This window comes from Rhinoderma darwinii, chromosome 5 (genome assembly GCF_050947455.1).
Source record: "Rhinoderma darwinii isolate aRhiDar2 chromosome 5, aRhiDar2.hap1, whole genome shotgun sequence".
Lineage (NCBI taxonomy): Eukaryota > Metazoa > Chordata > Amphibia > Anura > Rhinodermatidae > Rhinoderma > Rhinoderma darwinii.
In genome coordinates this window covers 152,126,056-152,147,533 of record NC_134691.1, presented here as the reverse complement: position 1 = coordinate 152,147,533, position 21,478 = coordinate 152,126,056, and the positions used below count along the sequence as shown (strand labels likewise).

At 40.0% G+C, this 21,478-nt stretch overlaps 1 protein-coding gene across 3 annotated transcripts in view; it reads right to left on the bottom strand.

Annotated features, from left to right (window-relative positions):
- LOC142651667 (uncharacterized) overlaps nucleotides 1-21,478 on the bottom strand; it is a 306,296-nt gene that overhangs the window by 256,136 nt on the left and 28,682 nt on the right. For 2 of the 3 annotated variants that reach the window (XM_075826651.1, XM_075826654.1), the window contains exons 1-3: nucleotides 20,164-20,243; nucleotides 15,309-15,375; nucleotides 14,836-15,013 (exon numbers count right to left, since the gene is read on the bottom strand). The gene's annotated coding sequence lies outside the window, so the exon portion shown is untranslated. Of the gene's footprint in view, nucleotides 1-14,835; nucleotides 15,014-15,308; nucleotides 15,376-20,163; nucleotides 20,244-21,478 lie in introns of those variants that run through there. The other variant, XM_075826652.1, reaches the window with a different exon arrangement.

Here is a 21,478-nt window from a genome sequence, read left to right as displayed (position 1 = left end):
ATTTTAGCAGCTGCTCTCCTAATCCTATTAATTTGTCTGGCAGAAACCTTCCTCATTATGCCTTTATCTGAACGAACCCGTCTGTGCTCTGAATCAGCCACAAATTTTTTCACAGTACGATGATCACGTTTACGTTTTCTTGAAATATCCAATGTTTTCATACCTTGACCAAGGTATTGCACTATTTCACGCTTTTCGGCAGCAGAGAGATCCTTTGTCTTTCCCATATTGCTTGAAACCTGTGGCCTGCTTAATAATGTGGAACGTCCTTCTTAAGTAGTTTTCCTTTGATTGGGCACACCTGGCAAACTAATTATCACTAAAACTAATAAGTAAATGTTTATGACACTTAAATCCAATGTGCATAATAATTTGGAACACAGTGTATACAGCTGACACATGGCGGTCATGGTGCAGGCTCAGATTCTGGTACTGCGTTTGCGGAAACCACTGCCCGACTGCACCGTATATATATGGTGCAAGTAGGGAAGAGGTTAATATACTCCCCCTATTGACTTAAAAGGTCACTAACTTTTCAACAAACTTTGCATAAATCAATAGTATAAGCAAATATAAAAAAACTTGTAATATATCTTATTATGGAAAAAAATGCTTCTTTCTCCACTTATCAGGCTTATCTTTCCTGCCCCCCTTCCTCCTAACTGTTCACTCACTCTAAATTTACTGCTATTTCTTTCTCCCCAAGAGAAGGATCAGGTTACAGCTGCCTATAGTAGTTTATGGAAAGGGGAGGCGGGAGCAGGAGCAAAGTGAGAGAGAGGCAGAGAGAGACACACAGAGGCATTTCTGCAGCTTCCTTAGCAAGTAGTTTATTTCACCCGGTGCTGGATTTACAGCTACACTGCTCTGTACTGCTGTATAATCTCCTCCATGGTGCTGCTGCTATTATATATGTGATAGAGATAGTGGACTATGATGATAGCAGTTAGGACCCTTTTATACTGGCCGATAAGCGGCTGTTGCAGCGAGCACCGATCAATGAGACATTGTTGATCAGCGCTCGTTTGCTCCTATCACACGGAGCTATGAATGGGGATGAGTGGTTGTTACTCTGATCGCACGTCCCCATCCATTATTATCATGTCGGCAGTGTGTCTCCCTGTTTACACATGGAGATGTGCTGCCGACAACGATAATCTTTTACTTTTTTAAAGCGATACGACCAGCAGATGATCGAGCATTTGCTCGTTCATCTGCTGATCGTTTTCCTTTTTACACAGGGCAATTATCGGCAACGAGTGTTATATGAACGCTCGTCTGCTCAATAATCGTCCTGTGTAATACCCCTTTTAAACTCAGAGACAACTGAGATTTAGAGATAAAGCCTGCAATGGAAAAAAGTGTTAATAATGCCTTATACAAGACATATAATGACCAGAAATAGTGTTATTCCTCATGTACACACATATGACAGCTAATTCAGAAAATTCACATAAAAGAGATAGGTGCTTTAACCCCTTCCCGCTCCTGGACGTACTATTAGGTCATGGTAGCTGTATCGTTCGCGCTCCATGACCTAATAGTACGTCACGGGAGTAATGGCCATTTTGGCCCTCTTCCCGACACATACAGGAGCTGGGACAGCTGCTGCTGTCTCGCTCCTACAGCGGGGACCGATCGCTGTGTCCCCGCTGATTAACCCCATTAAAAGCCGGTTCAATAGCGATCGTGGCTTTTTAGGGGTTAAACCACCATCGACGGCACGCTACACGATAGCGGCCGGCGATGGTGGCTATGGCAAGCGGATGCCTAACAATGGCGTCCGGCTATGCCATCTACGGAAGACAAAGTCAGAACCCACTATGCTTGCTGTCAGTGAGTAGCTGACAGCTGTAATACACAGCACTACGCATGTAGTGCAGTGTATCAGAATAGCAATCAGGGCCTTCTGCCCTCAAGTCCCCTAGTGGGACAAAGTAAGAAAGTTAAAAAAAAGTTTAAAAAGTTGTGTAAAAATAAGAAAATAAAAGTTTTAAAAGTAATAAAAGTAAAAATCCCCCCTTTTCCCTTATCAATCCTTTATTATTAATAAAAATAGATATATAAACAAATAAACTATACATAATTGGTATCACCGCGTCCGTAACTGCCTGAACTACAAAATTATTTCATTATTTATCCCGCGCGGTGAACGCCATAAAAGAAAATAATAATAAACCATACCAGAATCACAATTTTTTTGTCCCTTCACCTCCCAAAAATTGGAATAAAAAGATCAAAAAGTCGCATGTACCTAAAACTGGTATTGATCAAAACTACAGTTCGTTACGCAAAAAACAAGTCCTTTCTTGATGGAAAAATAAAAATGTTCTGGCTCTTAGAATAAGGTAACACAAAAAGTAAATGATTTTTTACAAAATTTTTTTAATTGTGCAAACGCCATAAGACATAAAAAAAACTATAAACATATGGTATCGCCGTAATCGTATTGCCCCGCAGAATAAAGTGAATATGTCATTTATAGCGCACGGTGAACACTGTAAAAAAATAGAATAAAAAAACAATAGTAGAATTGCTGTTTTTTAGTCACCACGCCACTCAAAAATAGAATAAAAGCTGATCAAAAAGTTGCATGCACCCCAAGAAAACTGCAATGAATTCCTCAAGGGGTCTAGTTTCCAAAATGGGGTCACTTTTGAGGGATTTCCCTTGTTTTGGCAGCACAAGATTTCTTCAAACCGGACATGGTGCCTAATAAAAAGGAGGCCTTATAATCCTCTAGGTGGCCCTAAGTATTAAGTTGCATTTCTCTGGTAAAACCTTCTGTTTTACAGAAAAAAAATTGAATAAAAAGGATTTTCTGATAAAAAAAAAGAAATATGTCAGTTTCACCTCTACTTTTCTATAAATACCTGTAAAACACCTAAAGGGTAAATAAACTTTCTAAATGCCGTTGTGAATACGTTGAGGGGTCTAGTTTCTAAAATGGGGTGTTTGATGGGGGTGTCTAATATATAGGCCCCTCAAAGCAAGTTCAGAACTGAACTGGAACCGAAAAAAAATAAATTAGGCAATACTTCGCTTCTTACATTATACTGATAATGAGCAGTGCCCACCTTGAGATGGCCCCAGTTTTGATCGTTTGTATAAACTGAGACCCCTATTAGACCATTTCAGTGCCCGGTTTTCCCAAGCATACACCCCCGAGAAGTGTATTTCTATTGATGAGTCCTTGGTAGATTTTAGAGGGAGGCTTAAATTCCGCCAGTACATGCCGAGTAAGAGGGCAAGGTATGGCGTGAAGATGTATAAGCTGTGCGAAAGTGCATCAGGGTATACCTACAAATTTAGGATATATGAAGGGAAGGACACCAGTATTCAGCCCCCAGTATGCCCCCACTTACTGGGAGTTAATGCAAAAAATTGTGTGGGATTTGGTGCACCTACTGCTGGACCAGGGTTACCACCTCTGCCTGGATAATTTTTATACCAGCGTCCCACTCTTCAACTGCCTTGCTTCCATAAGTACTGCGGCATGCAGCACTGCTAGAAGAAATCTGAGAGGCCTCCCTAAGACTCTGCTTGGGTAAACACTCAGAAGGGGTGAGAGCAGGGCACAATCTAGCAGCAACATATTGTGTGTCACGTACAAGGACAAGAGGGATACCACACCTGTACCCATGTAGCCTGTACGACGTACCAGTACAGAGACCCCCAAACCAGACTGCATCCTGGACTACAACAGGTACATGGGAGGGGTGGACTTCTCAGATCAAGTCCTGAAGCCCTACATGCGGTGTGGTATAAGAAGCTGGCCTTGCACATCATACAGATGGCATTGTACAATACCTACGTGCTACATCGATGTACAGGCCAGAGGGGAACTTTCCTGGAATTTCAGGAGGTGCTTATCAAGAACCTAATCTTTAGGGACCAAGAAGGGGTGGCACCCTGTACTTCTGGAAGCGAGGCCACACGCATTGTACCAGGGCAACACTTTCCAGAAGAAATTCCCCAAACTGGCAAGAAGGGAAAAAGCCAAAAGATGTGCAAAGTCTGCTGTACGAGGGGGATAAGGGAGGACACAACATATCAATGTGACACGTGTCCCGAAAAACCAGGGCTCTGTTTAAAAGAATGTTGTAAAATTTATCATACATCCCTTCGATTTTTAATCTACCCTGATGCACTCCGCACAGCTTATCCCCCTCATCTTTCCCTTCTGAGCCCTGCTGTGTGCCCAGGCAGCTGATATCAGCCACATGTAGGGTATTGCCATACCCAGGAGAAGCCACATGCTAGGCACAATATATTGGACACTGAAATGGCATAGATATATAGAAAATTGCAAATCTAACACTGCACCATCTGCTGCGCATTACCTTTTAGACAATACCTGTGGGATCAAAATGCTCACTACACCTCTAGATGAATGCCTTAAGGGGTGTAGATTTTAAAATGGGGTCACTTCTGGGGGGTTTCAACTGTACTGGTACCTCAGGGGCTTCTGCATTCACGACTTAGCACCAGAAAAGCTCAGTAGGCCAAATGGTGGTCCTTCCCTTCTAAGCTTTGCCGTGTGCCCAGGCAGCAGATAACAGCCAGCCACATGTAGGGTATTGCCGTACCCAGGAGAACCCCCATTACAATTTATGGGGTGTATATCTCTGGTGGTGCATGCTGGGCACAATATATTGGACACTGAAATGGCATATATATATATATATATATATATATATATATATATATAAAATTGCAAATCTCACACTGCACCATCTGCTGCGCATTACCTTTTAGACAATACCTGTGGGATCAAAATGCTCACTACACATCTAGAGGAATGCCTTAAGTGGTGTAGTTTACAAAATGGGGTCACGTCTGGTGGGTTTCCATTGCTTTGATACCTCTGGGGCTCTGCAAATGCGACATGGCACCCGAAAATCAATCCAGCAAAATCTGGACTCCAAAGAACACATAGCGCTCCTTTTCTTCTGAGCCCTCCCATGGTATCAAACTGCAGTTTATCACCATAAATTGGGTATTGCCGCACTCAGGATAAATTGGGCAACAAAATGGGGTATTTTATTTCTTGTGAAAATAAGAAATTTTGAGCCAAAACCACATATTATTGGAAAATAAATGGTTTTTTTTTAATTCACAGCCCAATTCAAATAAGTTCTGTGAAAAACCTGTGGCATCTAAATAGTCACAACACCTATAAATGAATTCCTTGAGGGGTGTAGTTTCAAAAATGGGGTCACTTCTGGTGGGTTTCCATTGCTTTGATACCTCTGGGTCTCTGCAAATGCGACATGGCAACCGAACACCAATCCAGCAAAAGCTGGACTCCAAAGAACACATAGCGCTCCTTTCGTTCTGAGACCTCCCATGGGCCCAAACTGCAGTTATCACCACAAATTGGGTATTGCCGCACTCAGGACAAATTGGGCAACAGAATGGGGTGTTTTATTTCTTGTGAAAATAAGAAATTTTTATCAAAAATGACATCTTATTGGAAAAAATGTAATTTTTTAAATTTCACAGCCCAATTCAAATACGTGCTGTGAAAAAACGGTGTGGTCAAAATGGTAACAACAACCATACATGAATTCCTTGAGGGGTGTAGTTTCCAAAATTGTGTCAATTTTCAGGGATTCCTACTGTTTTGGCACCTCAACACCTCTTCAAACCTGGCATGCTGCCTAAAATATATTCTAATAAAAAGAGGCCCCAAAATGCGCTAGGTTCTTCTTTGCTTCTGGGGCTTGTGTTTTAGTCCACGAGCGCAGTAGGGCCACATGTGGGACATTTATAAAAACTGCAGAATCTGGACAATACATATTTAGTAGTGTTTCTCTGGTTTAACCTTCTGTGTTACAGAAAAAAATTGAATAAAATTGAAATTGAGCAAGAAAAATTAAATTTGCAAATTTCACCTCCACTTTGCTTTAATTCCTGTTAAATGCCTAAAGGGTTAAAAAAATGTTCTAAATGCTGTTTTGAATAGATTGAGGGGTCTAGTTTTTGAAATGGGGTGGTTTATGGTGGTTTCTAATACATAGGCCCCTCAAAGCCACTTCAGAACTGAACAGGTACCTTAAAAAAAAAGGCTTTTGAAATTTTCTTCAAAATATGAGAAATTGCTGTTTATGTTCTAAGCCTTGTAACGTCCAAGAAAAATAAAAGAATGTTAAAAAAACGATGCCAATCTAAAGTAGACATATGGGAAATGTGAACTAGTAACTATTTTGGGTGGTATAACCACCAATTTTACAAGCAGATGCATTTAAATTCAGAAAAATGCTATTTTTTCAACATTTTCTATAAATTTTGCAATTTTTCACACATAAACGCTGAATATATCGAACAAATTTTACCACTAACATAAAGCCTAATGTCTCACGAGAAAACAATCTCAGAATCGCTTGGATAGGTTTAGCATTCCGAAGTTATTACCACATAAAGTGAAATATGTCAGTTTTAAAAAATGGGCTCTGAGCCTTAAAAAGGCTGTGTCACCAGTTTATAAGTGCGCTATCTCCTACATAATGTGATCGGTGCTGTAATGTAGATAACAACAGTGGTTTTTATTTTGAAAAACGATCATTTTTTAGCACGTTATGAGCAATTTTAGATTTATGCTAATTAGTTTCTTAATGACCAACTGGGCGTGTTTTTACTTTTGACCAAGTGGGCGTTGTACAGAGGAGTGTATGACAACCAATCAGTGACCAATCAGCGTCATACACTTCTCATTGTTCTAGCCCAGCTTCTTTCACTGCACAATCACACTGTGCTGTGGATCATGCTGGGCTGGAACAATGAGAAGTGTATGTGGCTGATTGGTCACTGATTGGTCAGCGTCATACACTCCTCTGTACAACGCCCACTTGGTTAAAAGTAAAAACACGCCCAGTTGGTCATTAAGAAACTAATTAGCATAAATCTAAACTAGCTCATAACTTGCTCAAAAATGATCGTTTTTCAAAAGAAAAACCACTGTTGTTATCTACATTACAGCGCCGATCATTATGTAGGAGATAGCGCACTTATAAACTGGTGACAGAGCCTCTTTAAGGCCAAAACAAGGCTGCGTCCTTAAGGGGTTAAGCTCCAATTTCAAAAGTTGCACAACTTTCACATAACATCTTTAATGGCAACTGTTGCACAATTCCACATACAGTACATGTAACAGAATATATTCTATGGTCTACAGCCCGGCATGTGCTAGTTGAAATTGGAAATTGACACACTAAAAAAAAGTCTATGTGTATTCATATGAAAATAAGAAGGATAACAGTCAAAAAATTTTATTTTTATTTTATATTACTGTAATTCAACTGTAATTCAATTGGTCACATGACCAATTAATCGAAAACATTTCATTTTTCATTGATTATTCAGGTGAGTACCTTATGATAAAATGGAATGTTAAATATGAATGTTAAGTGCGAGCACAGTGTCTCTTTGACTACACTAAATCTTTTTTTTTATTATACATTTCCACTCACATTATGTTTTATTAACGTCATGATGAAATTTATAATATTTCATATTAATAATGTAACCTTAATTTGTATGTGGCTTTTATTTTCAATTATGGTAGGTCATTGCTTCCAACCTTTCTTCCATAAATTATTAATCACATGCCAATATAAAATCTCAATTGGAAACTCATCTCAAGTAATAATTATATTGCTTTTATGACTCCAGATGCCCTATGCCTTATGAGTTGGGCCTTATTAATCAATCACTGTTTTTACTGAACATGCTATCCTTGATAGTCACAATGACATCCCTGACTATTATTTATGCCATTATGTGCAGTTCATATTTTAAAATTTTGCAATAAAATGAATATCAAATCTTGTCAGTCTTGTACTGAAATGATCTATATAGAGTATTTAAAAAAAAAAACCCACTGTATACTGCTTTCCAAAAACTATTAGTATCAGACCAAGAAAAGAAGGAAGTGGTGGATAAAACAAAATGTACTAATAAATAAGAGCACTATCTATAGCTTCAATAATCTTCCTGTACAATAAGTCATATTAGATATATAAATTGCCTCTAAAGTAATATGTGATATATGATACTACGAGGGTAAGTCAAAAAATATCCGCACTCTGGCTGCAGAATTTATTTGAATCAACTTTCAGAGAAGACAAATACATCATTTTTCGACATAATCTCCCTGCTCTTCAATACACTTTGTCCACCTGTCAACAAGGTTTTGTACTCCCACATTAAAAAAATGTTTTAGGCTGAGCTGCGAGTCACGAATGCACCGCTGTCTTCACCTCTTCATCAGACATGAATCTTCATCCTCGTACGGCTTCTTTAAGGGGACCAAGCAGGTGATAGTCTATCCAATAGAATCAATTCACGGTGATAGTCTATCCAATAGAATCAGTTCACGGTGATAGTCTATACAATAGAATCAGTTCTCGTGTACGCTCAATGTTGTCATCAGTTGTGGACATGGATGGGCATTCGGCTCCTTCTTCATGGCTGACACATGTGCGACCTATCTTGAACTTCTCTATCCATTTATACACACTTCTTCACAACAAAACACTTTTCCATGCTATCCACAAAGTCTTCGATAAACATCGGGAGCAGAAACAACCTCAGACCACAAAAAACAAATCACTGCACACTGCTCTTCTTTCATGCAACTCACAAGTGGGGCAGCCATTGTTTCTCGCACCGCAGTCACAAATAAAGTGCCGCAACTTGTTCAAACCTGCTCAGCAGTGACTAGGGAGACAGCGACTTCGTACAGAAAGAGCTGATAAGACAGTGCGGCCAACAGAAGTTTTAATATAACTAGAGTGCAGATACATTTTTGACTCACCCTCGTACAATCCCTTGGTTGCTACTCAAGTAAAAGTAGTCCTGTGGCTGTTGATAATGTATTACTACAGCTCAGTTTGCTGTCAACAAGGTGAAGGGTCTATTTCTGACTATGCAATGTACCCTATGAATTCTAGTTATGGGAACATGTTTCCTATTGGTATAAATACATGTAATTTAGATATAAAATGTGTTTAAGTGGATGTAAAGGTCCCCCTGCCAGAAGCTGGTGATGGGGTTCTTTCGTCTAACAGCCCCATCAATTTTTGTACTGCTGGAGGCCTATATAAGGCAGAATAGCAACACTGTACAGCAGGGGTCTCAAGCAAGCGGTCCGCGGGCCGCATGCGGCCCCTTGGGGCTGTCATCTCCGGCCCACGGGACACAGAGCTGCTAGTATAGGCTCTGCTCCGAGACTCTGGAATTCCCTGACATCACTGTCCACATATGAACAGCGATGTCTGGGGCTTCCCCAGAACTGGAGTCCCGTACAGAGCGCTAGTACAGGCTCTGCTCCGGGACTCTGTGGAATTACCTGGCATCGCTGTCCATATATGGACAGTGTGTCAGGGTCTTCTCCAGAGCAGAGTCCCGGGCAGAGAGCTAGTATAGGCTCTGCTCCAGGACTCTGTGGAATTCCCTGACATCGGTGTCCATGTTTGGACAAACGATGTCTGGGGCTTCCCCAGAGCGGAGTCCCGTGCAGAGCACTAGTACAGGCTCTGCTCCGGGACTCTGTGGAATTCCCTGACATTGCTGTCCATATATGGACTGTGTGTCAGGGTCTTCCCCAGAGTGGAGACCTGGGCAGAGCGCTAGTATCGGCTCTGCTCCAGGAATCTGTGGAATTCCCTGACATCGGTGTCCATACATCGACAATCATGTCAGGGGCTTCCCCAGAGCAGGAGTCCCAGTGATGTCAGGAGCACAGCTGGAGTCCCAGAAAGAGCCTACTAGCGCTCTGCCCGGGACTCCAGCTCTGGGGTTGCCCCTGACATCTCTGTCCATATATCCCAGGCAGAGTGCTAGAAGCGGCTCTGCTCCGGTACTCCAGCTCTCGGCAAGCCCCTGACATCACTGTGGCAGCATCTGCGGAGGGCACTGTGGCAGCATCTGCGGAGAGCACTGTGGCAACTTCTGCGGGGGGCACTGTGGCAGCATCTACAGAGGGCACTGTGGCAGCATTTACAGAGGGCACTGTGGCAGCTTCTACAGAGGGCACTGTGGCAGCATCTACAGAGTCAATTGTGGCAGCATCTGCAGAGGACACTGTGGCAGCATCTACAGATGGCACTGTGGCAGCATCTACAGAGGACACTGTGGCAGCATCTACAGAGGACACTGTGGCAACATCTACAGAGTGCACTGTGGCAGCAGCTACATTGGGCACTGTGGCAGTATGTACAGAGGACACTGGCATTATCTGGGGGTGTGTTGCATTATCTATAGAGGGCACTGTGGCAGCATCTACAGAGGACTCTGGGGCAGCATCTACAGAGGACTCTGGGGCAGCATCCACAGAGGGCACTGCGGCAGCATCCACAGAGGCCACTGCGGCAGCATCCACAGAGGCCACTGCGGCAGCATCCACAGAGGCCACTGTGGCAGCATCAACAGAGGGCACTGTGGCATTATCTACAGAGGGCACTGTGGTATTATCTAGGGGAAGTGTTGCATTATATACAGTGGGCACTGTGGAATTATCTATAGAGGGCACTGTGGCAGCATCTACAGAGGACTCTGGGGCAGCATCCACAGAGGCCACTGCGGCAGCATCCACAGAGGGCACTGCGGCAGCATCCACAGGGGGCACTGTGGCAGCATCCACAGAGGACACTGCGGCACTATCTAAAAAGGGGCTGCCCAATCTTGACATGTGTGTCTGACAAACGCTGCTAACCGAGCCGCCGGACTGCATTTAGCGACACTTAGGGCGCGGCCAGACGTTGCGGAGGTTTTCCGCTGCAAATGTTGGTGCAGATTTGGAGCATTTACGCAACAAATCTGCACCAGCATTTGCATATTTGACAGGTAATACAGACGTTGCAGAAAAAACAGCAGACTTGCCACAGATTTCAGTTTTTGCATTGCAAAGGCTGAAATCCGCAGTGAAATTCCGCTTCTTCTCCGCAACAGTCAGTGCATGCTGCGGAGGGAAAATTCCGCACCGCAACCTATGGTCCGCAGCGGAGTTTTCCCGCAACGTCTGAACTACCTTCCCTAAAAATGTATTGAAACAACAGTAAAAAACGGCCGCAGGAGAATTCCACTGCGGACTGTCCGCAGCGGAATTCCACAGCAATTCCGCCACATCTGGCCGTGCCCTTAAACTGGAAAACTGGATTGTTGAAATAAGCTTGTGGAGAAATATCCTAGCGGTATTATTATAGTAATGTAGTATTATTAATATAGTAATATAGTGTTATAGTAGTTAAAATAACTAATTGATTAACAATAATTTTGTATTGTGTCAAATTTGAAAGTAATGCGGCCCGTCAACTTCCCATTTTTTCCCATTTTTTACCCGGCCGAGTTTGAGACCCCTGCTGTACAGTATAAACACAAATAAGGCTTTGTATGCATCTGCCCTGTCACACCATGGTTTTTGGGGGAGAGGACTGTACTATATCACTTCCTGGTAATGCTGAAAATACAGTAACAAAATATGTATCTCCAATATGGTCATCATAGAATTGGTGCTTTTTTCCCAAATAGATGCAACATTTTAAATAAAGAACAAACACATTATTTTTCTTCTACAGACTTACATCAAATTAATAAAACTAAAATTAAATGCATGAGACATTCCTTTTACAGAAGAAAATTTTCACAAACAGAGAAATAGAGAGAAGAGAGAGAGAATTTTAAAGGGACAAGTCATTTTTTTAGTACATTTTTGTGTTTTCATCATTCCCTGCTTGGCATGCATTTCTGTACAAACTGCAATGATAAATATAAAAATTCCCCATATATAAAAACTGGCAAACTGAGAAAAATAATATTAGTCACCCCTTCTTATACTGTGAATAAACATAAATCTAATATAAAATGAGAATGAAGAATAAATATGTATATGTTCTATTGCAGTATTAAAATGTATACAAGTTGCAAAGTAAATAATGGACAGGAAAGTACAAAAACATATTCACAAGAGTATCTTAAAAAGAGGTGTTCTCCAGTATCAGCACTCCCCATTCTTTTTAGCTCAAACAGAATTAACACCGTTATAGCTGGTGTTTTGTTTTGTAGAAACCCAACGTGTGTCCCCCTATTATGACAGTGTTGTGGCAAAGGTGAACATGTAAACCACATAAACACACTCTGTATCAAATGTTCTTGAGGGAAAAGTTCTTGGATATTTGCCAAAATGCATGATTACTTCCAAGGAGTACATAAAGAACACTTCATCAAATCTAGCACTGTACAAGAAGCACTGAAAGCAAATACTGCTACAGAGGTCACCACTTAAATAGCGTGTCAAGGATCTTGCAAGTGGATTTTTGGAAAGAGGAAAATTAGGAGCCTATAAAACCTAATGGTTCCCCTGCCTTTTGCCTCAGTGAAGCATACATGCCTATGTGCAATTTTGAGCTAATTTATTTTCTTAGCTGTTTCCACTTAATGCTTAGGTACTGAACTTAAATGTATTGAAAACAACAGATAAGCTGCTCCGAATATACCTGAACATTAACTTTTTGTTGAAATGTGTCTTACAGTAATAGAAGTAATAATATTTTCTAAATTTTTACTGATTCATTTATTTGAATATAATTTATAGAAGAACAGGAATTATTGTTGGTTAATAAAAGGGTACTGGTCTCTAAATGGATGCATTTGACATAGATGAAATTGCAGGGAATTTACAAAAAAGAAAGATAACTTTTTTAATTTCAGCTTATATCAAGACAAAAGTAGTAGGGCGGCACTGAGTAAAGGATTTTAAATTCCAGATGGGTGCTCACCAAACTGACCTCCTAGTCAAAATCATAACACAATATGGCAAAGAGAGAGCCGCACTCCAAATGTTGGTTAAATCCAAATGTTAAGTTTATTCATCCATAGTGGACAGGCAAGGCTTCGACCCTACCATTGAGTAATTTTTAAGTGACTTGAAAATAACATTAATGGTAGGGTCGAAGCCTTGCCTGTCCACTATGGGTGAATAAACCTAATATTTGGAATGAGCCAACATTCGGAGTGCTGCTCTCTTTGCCATATTAAATATACATATATATCTATAGATATAGATATATCTGTATATAGATATATCTATATCTATCTATACAATATCTAAAAATGACGACAGCACTCTGCAAACACTAATGCCACCTAAACACTATAAATAAATAAATAAATATGCATTGCTGCTGAATCTACTTACAATAGTGAGGTTATTAGCTCACATTTTGATCAAATTGTGTGAGCCCACCTGCCACTATCTATCTATCTATCTATCTATCTATCTATCTATCTATCGATCTATCTACGGTGTGCCCAGCCAATAAAGAGGTGATGTTAAGGTTTCAGCAAATAAAAGTTTTTCTCTGTATGATGGAAAAAAAAAATTATTTGTATCAATTCCTCACAAATTTGAAGTACTTTGCTAGCAGTAATTTATGATGAATACTATTAATTAACTTCAAGCAGATATCTTAGAAAAAAATACCCTGTATTAATACACAAACTATATTAAAAATGGCATAACTTTGCATTATGCAATTAATAACATTCAAAGGATGGAGGACTTACTAGTGGATAATCTAGAATTGAGTTCCAACCCTCCATTAAATTCAAACCCTCCCAAGACTTATGCATTGCTTCCATATTATTCGAGGGACTGGTTCATCTCTGTGATACATACTGTATTCTGCCTTTATCTGTGGTGACATTTGATCCACCTCCTTCAATGTTTTCATCATTGTGTTGGTGTTTTGTATCCTTAGAATAACTATATACATATATATATATATATATATATATATATATATATATATATATATATATATATATATATATATATATATATATATATATATATATATATATATTGAATTGTACCTTAAGTTATCCAATTTTCAATTTGGCGTCTCATTTTTAGACTTCTTGGGCTCTGTTCACATTGGGTCAAATTTACTCATACTGTCTACATTTTAGAAAGCATAAACTAAGACAAGGTCGTCAGAATGGTACATGGTGTATAATAAATTTGGCGCTTCTTGCTAGACATGCAAGACACTGTTTTCTTTCTTATACCACCTATTAGTTGGCCTAGTGTATGCCAAGTTTTTGAACCAAAATTTTGACACATTTTAGGCACACAATGACGCATTTTATGCCATGCCCTCTTTCCGACCGACAACACCCATTTCTCACTAAGTCACGACCATTATATATTGAATATATTTTATGTATTATATATTACCTCATTTTTAACATATTTGAATCAAAACAAGTAGACCTGCAAATATCTGTCTCTATGTTTCTAAGATACCAAAACTATAATTATTTACATGTTATTATTTGAAATTAATGTTCAGATTTGCTTAAAAGTGTATTTTGTGAGAATGACAACAATGTCATGTTAATAACAACAGTTTTTATATATACATTTCATTGTTTTACATTTGTTAATTTATTGTATTTTTTTGTGTAATTTTAGGTATATTTCTCACATTTGCACAGAATGCACTTTGAATTATGATCCCTTAGCTAATTTGCATTTCCAGACATCATTATTACACTTGCTACATAGTTTAGATCTGTTCTGGTTTTTATTATACTGTGCGAGAAAAGGAAGCAATTGGCAATGTTAACAGTAACCATTTGTTGACAGATGCCAGACATCCAAAAATGTTAATAGGCCGAGCAAATGACTCAATTGGAGTCCTTTGTTCCTCTGTATAACTTGCTATAACTTGTATGAATGGAATGTATAAGTTCGGCCTTAAAGAACATAGGTTATGCTAGAAATTCAGCCACTGTCATTCATTGTGAGTTTAATTAAAAGTGAAGTCTCACCTCTTGGTTCAGCTTGGGCTTCTTGCGTGAGTTTTTTTTTAGTGAGTTATAAGGGTGCTATCCAACTTGTCATATCTAATAATTTTCTCCCCTGAAGATTGATAATCTGAAATATCTGTGCGGATGATGTTAAAAAGTGGATTTTCAATGCATTCTGCTTCAGCCTTGTCTTCTTTGACTGCACAAAACATAGAGGTCACAGAAGCATATCATTGCAAAAGTATTTCAATGACAAGAACATTCCTTCGAGTAATTCCATTGCTGAAATATTGGAGTGTATCGTCCTCAAATGTCGCCAAAACAGAATTAGGTTAAAATTAACTCTCCCCCAAAAAAAGAGAATAAATGATTAAAATAATTACAAATTGCACCATGACAAGCAAGAGCAAAATTTCGCCCACAGCCATTTGTCTGTAATTAGTTAATTAATCCTTACACAAATTATGAGCAATAACTCATCAAGCAAGGCTCACCCATCAGAAATTCAGCCGACTTGGATTTATTCTGCTTAGTTTGCTTCAGAGCCTTCTGCTGGAACTTCTGGAGGGAAATTGTTAAATGAATAAATTAGCTAAAGAACGAAGATCATCATTTATGATCCACAACTAACACAGAATTTTAAATATGGGATGGCATTGAAATGTCATTTAATTTACATCTCTGCTAAAGGGGTCAAACACTAATTGAACAACAGGAGTGGAAGAATTAAATAAAAAGGATAAGTAAAGTTAAAAGAAATGCCATATGAAGGTTAAACTAAATACTTGTTATTTACCATTGCAAACAGTGCAGGCAAGCAATTAGCATTTTTCTTCTCCTATTTACTATTACACTCCCATCATTTATCAGTTATATAATGATATAAATGGCTAATTATGTTTTTTATATGTTTTACATACATCACCACATTTTTCTATATGCATGTTCATTTCTGTCAATCGTACATTCAAATGTACCCAAAGCAGCATTGAAAACTAAATAATGACTGAGACTGAGTTTTTGGTGAACACTTGGTACATGGAAGTTTGTAATGTGGTCTACATATTGTAAGCAATGAGCAGAGTGTACAGTACATTCTTCCTTAAGGTTGATTGAAGGAATGATTTTTGCCAGACGCAGCACCACTCTTATCCATGGGCTGTGTCTTGTATTGCAAGTTACCCATTCAAGATACCTTTTTCTCTAATACCATACAACCACTGATACTTGATATATGTCAATCTTAACTGAGCATGCACAAAAATGTCATAAATGTGTATATATATATATATATATATATATATATATATATATATATATATATACAGTGAAGGAAATAAGTATTTGATCCCTTGCTGATTTTGTAAGTTTGCCCACTGTCAAAGACATGAACAGTCTAGAATTTTTAGGCTAGGTTAATTTTACCAGTGAGAGATAGATTATATAAAAAAAAACAACAGAAAATCACATTGTCAAAATTATATATATTTATTTGCATTGTGCAAACAAGACTTAATACTTGGTGGCAAAACCCTTGTTGGCAAGCACAGCAGTCAGACGTTTTTTGTAGTTGATGATGAGGTTTGCACACATGTTAGATGGAATTTTGGCCCACTCCTCTTTGCAGATCATCTGTAAATCATTAAGATTTGGAGGGAAGGAGGTTGTCACTCAGGATTTGACGGTACGTGGCTCCATCCATTATCCCATTGATGCGGTGAAGTAGTCCTGTAACCTTAGCAGAGAAACACCCCCAAAACATAATGTTTCCACCTCCATGCTTGACAGTGGGGATGGTGTTATTTGGGTCATAGGCAGCATTTCTCTTCCTCCAAACACGGCGAGTTGAGTTAATGCCAAAGAGCTCAATTTTAGTCTCATCTGACCACAGCACCTTCTCCCAATCACTCTCAGAATCATCCAGATGTTCATTTGCAAACTTCATACGGGCCTGTACATGTGCCTTCATGAGCAGGGGGACCTTGCGGGCACTGCAGGATTTTAATCCATTACGGCGTAATGTGTTACCAATGGTTTTCTTGGTGACTGTGGTCCCAGCTGCCTTGAGATCATTAACAAGTTCCCCCGTGTAGTTTTCGGCTGAGCTCTCACCTTCCTCAGGATCAAGGATACCCCACGAGGTGAGATTTTGCATGGAGCCCCAGATCTATGTCGATTGACAGTCATTTTGTATGTCTCCCATTTTCTTACTATTGCACGAACGTTGTCTCCTTCTCACCCTGCATCTTACTTATGGTTTTGTAGCCCATTCCAGCCTTGTTCAGGTCTATGATCTTGTCCCTGACATCCTTAGAAAGCTCTTTGGTCTTGCCCATGTTGTAGAGGTTAGAGTCAGACTGATTAATTGTGTCTGTGGACAGGAGTCTTTTATACAGGTGACCATTTAAGACAGCTGTCTTTAGTGCAGGCACCAAGTTGATTTGGAGCGTGTATCTGGTCTGGAGGAGGCTGAACTCTTAATGGTTGGTAGGGGATCAAATACTTATTTCTCTGTGCACAATGCAAATAAATATATATAATTTTGACAATGTGATTTTCTGTTATTTTTTTTTATATAATCTATCTCTCACCGGTAAAATTAACCTAGCCTAAAAATTCTAGACTGTTCATGTCTTTGACAGTGGGCAAACTTACAAAATCAGCAAGGGATCAAATACTTATTTCCTTCACTGTATATATATATATATATATATATATAATGAATAGGGGTAGGGAGACGACAGATGAGCCCTAATCTACCTGCAACTCAGTCCCTGCCTACTTGCATGGCCCGTCCTAAGTGACAGCGTACAACTGGGCGATGGTCCCTACGCTCAGTAAGTGCAAGACAGACAACACAAGACAAGGGCACACAGAAGCAAAGGGGAGTAGGGGCAGTTGCCCAAGGAAAACCGTGAGCAACAGGCAGTGGTGAACGAGCCGAATCAAACCAGGAGAGTACGTAGTAGCAAAACAGAGCAGGAGAATAGTCAGGCAAGCCAGGGTCAAAAAGTTATAGCGATAAATCAGGTCAATAGCAGGAATAGCAGAGCCAGGAAAGAAGAGAATCACAGGCAAGGAACATGCTGCAAGTGAGGGTATAAATAGACCAAGGGCAGGAGCTAGAACCGTCAGGCCAGGCTGTGATAAGTTCTCCCTCTCCTCAGCCTGCAAGCCTGAGTGGTAACAGATCGCGTCACTCTAGCAGACCTTGGAGCTGATGAAGGCTAATTAACCCCGGGCGTCGGCACAGAACCTGTGTCAGGCAAACGCTTTACAATATATATATATATATATATATATATATGTATACATATATATATATATATATACACTACCGTTCAAAAGTTTGGGGTCGCCCAGACAATTTTGTGTTTTCCATGAAAACTCACACTTATATTTATCAAATGAGTTGCAAAGTGACTAGAAAATATAGTCAAGACATTGACAAGGTTAGAAATAATGATTTTTATTTGAAATAATAATTTTCTCCTTCAAACTTTGCTTTCGTCAAAGAATGCTCCATTTGCAGCAATTACAGCATTGCAGACCTTTGGCATTCTAGCTGTTAATTTGCTGAGGTAATCAGGAGAAATTTCACCCCATGCTTCCAGAAGGCCCTCCCACAAGTTGGATTGGCTTGATGGCACTTCTTGCGTACCATACGGTCAAGCTGCTCCCACAACAGTTCTATGGGGTTAAGATCTGGTGGCTGTGCTCCATTACAGATAGAATACCAGCTGCCTGCTTCTTCCCTAAATTGACCTGTTGTAGGATGAAATTGGCTCCAATCAAGCGCTGTCCACAGGGTATGGCATGGCGTTGCAAAATGGAGTGATAGCCTTCCTTATTCAAAATCCCTTTCACCTTGTACAAATCTCCCACTTTACCAGCACCAAAGCAACCCCAGACCATCACATTACTTCCACCATACTTGAGAGATGGTGTCAGGCACTCTTCCAGCATCTTTTCAGTTGTTCTGCATCTCACAAATGTTCTTCTGTGTGATCCAAACACCTCAAACTTCGATTCGTCTGTCCATAACACTTTTTTCCAATCTTCCTCTGTCCAATGTCTGTGTGCTTTTGCCCATATTAATCTTTTCCTTTTATTAGCCAGTCTCAGATATGGCTTTTTCTTTGCCACTCTGCCCTGAAGGCCAGCATCCCGGAGTCGCCTCTTCACTGTAGACGTTGACACTCGCGTTTTGCGGGTACTATTTAATGAAGCTGCCAGTTGAGGACCTGTGAGGCGTCTATTTCTCAAACTAGAGACTCTAATGTACTTGTCTTGTTGCTCAGTTGTGCAACGGGGCCTCCCACTTTTCTTTCTACTCTGGTTAGAGCCTGTGTGTGCTGTCCTCTGAAGGGAGTAGTACACACCGTTGTAGGAAATCTTCAGATTCTTGGCAATTTCTCGCATCGTATAGCCTTCATTTCTAAGAACAAGAATAGACTGTCGAGTTTCACATGAAAGCTCTCTTTTTCTAGCCATTTGGAGAGTTTAATCGGACCCACAAATGGAATGCTCCAGATTCTCAACTAGCTCAAAGGAAGGTTCGTTTTATAGCTCCTCTAAACAGCAAAATTGTTTACAGCGGTGCTAACATAATTGCACAAGGGGTTCCAAGTGTTTTCTAATCATCCATTAGCCTTCTAACACAGTTAGCAAACACAATGTACCATTAGAACACTGGAGTGATGGTTGCTGGAAATGGGCATCTATACACCTATGTAGATATTGCATTAAAAACCAGATGTTTGCAGCTAGAAGAGTCATTTAGCACATTAACAATGTATAGAGTGTATTTCTGATTAATTTAATGTTATCTTCATTGAAAAAAAACGGTGCTTTTCTTTCAAAAATAAGGAAATTTCTAAGTGACCCTAAACTTTTGAACGGTAGTGTTTACAGTGCCAGAACCAAGCTCAGTACATATATATAGTGCCAAAACCAAGCTCAGTAGATATATACAGCACCAGAACAAAGCTCAGTACATATATACAGCTCCAGAAACAAGATCAGTACATATATACAGCACTAAAACCAAGCTCATTACATATATACAGTGCCGGAACCAAGCTTAGTACATATATACAGTGCCAGAACCAAGCTCAGTACATAAATACAACACCAGCACAAATACAGCTCAATTTAGTGCAACCCCTGCAGTATAGGTTTTGTACTAAATTGTATACAGCTCCCAGCATGGCCCAAACAATGATAAGGATATGTTGGGAGTTGCTGTTTCACAAAAAAAAATCAGACCATCCATCATCTCGCTGCAGATCATACAGTGACTACAGTACTGATTAGAGGCAGAATAAACATTTACATTAAGTGACTCACAGGTGACGATCTCAGATTCTAGTTATTTTTCGCTTTCTTCTCCATCCGGTCCAGACCTCTATGATGACTTCTCCCGGCCACAGCCAATTTCTGCCGTTTGCAACTCAGATGTCTTCAGCTTCTCACCGTTCAAACATTTCTGCACCTTTGAACAAAGATAAAGTTATCATGGCGCCAGACACTGCGCACCTAAATATAATAGCACCATACACTGCATCATTAATTGTAATAGCACAATACACTCTCCCTGATTATCATAGCACCATACACTGCACTTCTAATTATAATAGCACCATACTCTGTGTCCCCCCCCCACACACACACACACACACACACACACACACACCGTGCCACCTATAGATAGTGCCACCATAGAGCCCCCTGCAGATAGTGCTCTATATAGATCCCAATGCAGATAGTGACTCCCATAGAGCCCCTGTAGATAGTTCCCCACATACTGCCCCCTATAGATAGTGTCCCACATATAGCCACCCCTGTAGGTAGTCCCCACATATAGCCACCCCTGTAGATTGTGTCCCACATAAAGCCAACCCTGTAGATAATGCCCACATATAGACACTCCAGCAGATAGTGCCCCACATATAATATAAACCCTAAAGATGAAAACACCAAATTTAGTAATAGTATTTTGTTACATTATGTGGTCAATTAATGTATTGTGCATGGCAGATTGACGACTCATAAGGACCACCAATGAATAATTGCAATACTAGTTATGATAAATGTAAGATCAGTTTGTGTAATGTGGATTATTATGGGTACATTAAATGGAATGATCCAGCCCTTCATTGCCAGTTTCGTGTAGCGCTTACTGAAGCCATAAAGGATGCCATGGTGCATCATCCTCCTCCTGCCTCTCTTGAGTCAGCCATATCCCTTGCTCTTAGACTGGATAGACAGCTACATGAGGGTCATCTGGAACAGTCATCTGCTATACCTCCCTTGCCAAGAGTGGAAGCTATATCGCCTACTTCTGACAAACCTATGCAAATTGGAGTCGTGCGATCTGACCGTGACAGGAGGTTCTACCGGAGGGAACATGGACTGTGTTTCTATTGTGGTGATCCCTTACATCAGCTTTGCTCCTGTCCTAAAACGCCCGTTACCGGAAAACTTCATTGCCTAGATGAGTTCGAGGAAGCTCATCTCGATACTCAGGTATCCTCTCTTTTTTTCCGCTGAAGTTTTACTCCCAGTTTTGTTGTCTTACAATAAGAACAATTGTTGGGAAAAAGCATTTATTGACTGTGGGGAAGCTTTTAATTTAATTGACTCTAGGGCTGTAAAATAACTA